General features: G+C 28.3%; 1 protein-coding gene across 1 annotated transcript in view; it reads left to right on the top strand.

Annotated features, from left to right (window-relative positions):
• LOC124420525 (transcription factor grauzone-like) overlaps positions 1-2,816 on the top strand; it is a 14,614-nt gene that overhangs the window by 10,746 nt on the left and 1,052 nt on the right. The window lies entirely within an intron of this gene.

The raw sequence follows: 2,816 nt of genomic DNA, 5'->3' as shown, positions 1-2,816 counted from the left end.
CTGTGGCCTCGAGAGGCAACAACAACATCTTCTACGTTTCTTCGCTTAATTTTGTTTTTTATTTTTTATTTTGAAACAATAAACAAAAATACTTGGTTGAAAAAAAAAAAGAAAATACCGTACACTTTTTGATTGCAGATCAAAAGTAACAAGAAAATTATGACTTTACACATCAAATGATAGTGCAAGACTGCTAATTTGTTATTGTTTACTGTATTTTCACTAAAATTCCCGCTCTTAAAGTTGAATAATGTAACAATACCGTTAGCCCTCCACCATAATGTTTAAAACCTGAAGTATTGTTTTTAAAATTTTGTATATTGAAGGGCTTTTCTCACACTCATTGTCGACATTTTAAAATTTTTAGTAGAATTTGGGACTCACTAACCAACTACGTAAATTCAAGCAAAAAATTACAACATTAAATACTAAAATCGAAAAAAATTTCATGCTATTAAATATGCTGGTGAAAGATTGAAGGTATGGGTCAGTAGACTCTTTGTATGTGTCCAATTTTTAACGTTAGGTAGCTCCATACAAAATATAGTAATTGGGTTTTTAATAAAAAAAGCGCACTATTTCATATCCGAACCGGAATTGGTAAAAAATCAGTAGTAGTACTTTGTTGAGAATTTTTTTCCGATGTATGGTGGACCAACATTTTTCTCAAAATTATTTTTGCAAAAAAAATTTTAGAATTTTGAAACCGCACTAATTCGAATTCGCATAAAATGAATATATAGACTTGCCTTCAAAAAACCTTTTAACCACATATTGTATATTTTGCTTAAGAAATACTTTTGAGTGTTTTGACATGTTTAAACTTCACACAAGAGAGTTAAATTCACACGGGACTCGTAGATATCAGAGAATAATTCGCTATATGTGAGAGTCGGACTATATATATTAAATAATTTTTATTTGATGTTTTCTTTTATATTTTTAATTTTTTTCTTTTTGGCAATTTAAGCCATGTAAAATTTTAACTAAAAGCCGTGATACACGATTGTTTGATCTTACAACGTTGTCAGTAAAATGTAAAGAAAATGTCTAACAATCGCATGAACTTACATTTTTTCTTTTGGAACGTTGTCAGAAAAGGCATTACTGACAATATTGAAAGACAAAATTTGTAAGTTTACACTGTTATTAGAAATTTTTTACACATTTTACTGCCAACGTTGTAAGATCTAACAATCGTGTATACATAGCATAACATTCTACTGATTCTATATTGTTATACTTATATTATGGGTTATGAATACGTGAAAATAATCAATTTTTTACCTTACGAACTAACTTCTTTTTCATAATATATACGAAAAATTCGTGTATATTACGAAATATTAAAACATAAAACATTTTAATCAAATTTTGTATAATATTCAGTAAAACGACATGTCAAAAAATACGGGTTGAAAATTGAAAATAGTATGTATTTTTTAAATTTTTTTGAAAATTTTCAAAACGATTGGATTTGTTCGTTTTTAAAAAAAAAGAAAATATAAAAATAGAAACAAATTTCAAATAAAAACCGAAAAAAACGAATATCTACGCTTTTTCTTTGAATTTGTTCAAATTGAAGTTTCATTTTATTTCAAATCTGATAGTTTATAAACAAAATATATTTTTAATTTTTTTTGATAATCATACCAATTTTCATTTTATTTTGGCAGTATGAAATAAAAATCGAACGACTTCTCTCATAGTATGTAGGCTTTATGAATATTGTAGAAAAATATTATTATTTTACCATGACACAAACTATAATTTATTATTTTTTTACAATTAACAATTTTCACAATCCCAACAATTTTATTATACCTTCACCACTTTTGTGGGTGACCGGGTATAGGGACCTCATTTGACCCTTGCTCCCATACAAAGTCCCTTCAGAAAATTACTTGAATATCCAAAATTAACTTAGGGCGGGTTTTTCAGATAAGGATAATCTACATTCTTTTTTTAAACCTAGTTTAATATATGTTTTGTGTTTTTCAGTAAACAGTAACGTTACTTATCTTATTTTAACTGAGTGTTTTTGGCCAATTAAACTCTAGTTACAAGTGAGAAAACACAATTAACAAAAACAATAAAACAATGATTTCGGAAGAACAAAAACTTAATATTTTAGGTTAATTGCAATTTTCTGATTTGTTTTGTTTTATTTGTTTTAATGGTTTTTTAACATTTTTCAAAAATGTTTCATTTTACAAAAGTATTTAATTTATTATCACTTAAAAATGCTCACAGAAATATATTTGTGTTCCTACTACCTTATTTATGTTTTTACCTTATTATTTATTATCTTTATATATATTATATTACTTATATTAAATAATAATCCACCTGCAGGACTTCGGTGCTGTGGGAAAATTCGAGAGACTTTCCAAAAATCCACCTGCGGACTTCGGTTCTGTGGGGAAAGTCGAGAGACTTCTTAAAAATCCACCTGCGGGACTTCGGCTCTGTGGGAAAAGTTGAGAGACTTCTTAAAAATCCACCTGCGGAACTTAGTTTCCGTGGGAAAAGTCAAGAGACTTCTTAAAAATCCACCTTCGGAACTTAGGTTCTGTGGGGAAAGTCGAGAGACTTCTTAAAAATCTTCTTAAAAATCGTTTGCAATTCCTAAGGTATTGCAAGGTGGCCGGCAATGTTTAATTTCAAATTGATTTAACTACATTTTGAAATACTATTTATAACAACGTTAGAATCAGTGTACACTTAATAAGGTAGCCTCGTCCGCACAGCTGATCATCAGCTTTTACAATCTTATCTGTCAAAATTCCTGTTTGTTTACATAGAAAAAAAATCGC

Source organism: Lucilia cuprina, chromosome 6 (assembly GCF_022045245.1).
Source record: "Lucilia cuprina isolate Lc7/37 chromosome 6, ASM2204524v1, whole genome shotgun sequence".
NCBI lineage: Eukaryota > Metazoa > Arthropoda > Insecta > Diptera > Calliphoridae > Lucilia > Lucilia cuprina.
The sequence above is the reverse complement of the archived record's forward strand: the minus strand, read 5'-3'. Positions and strand labels throughout refer to the sequence as shown.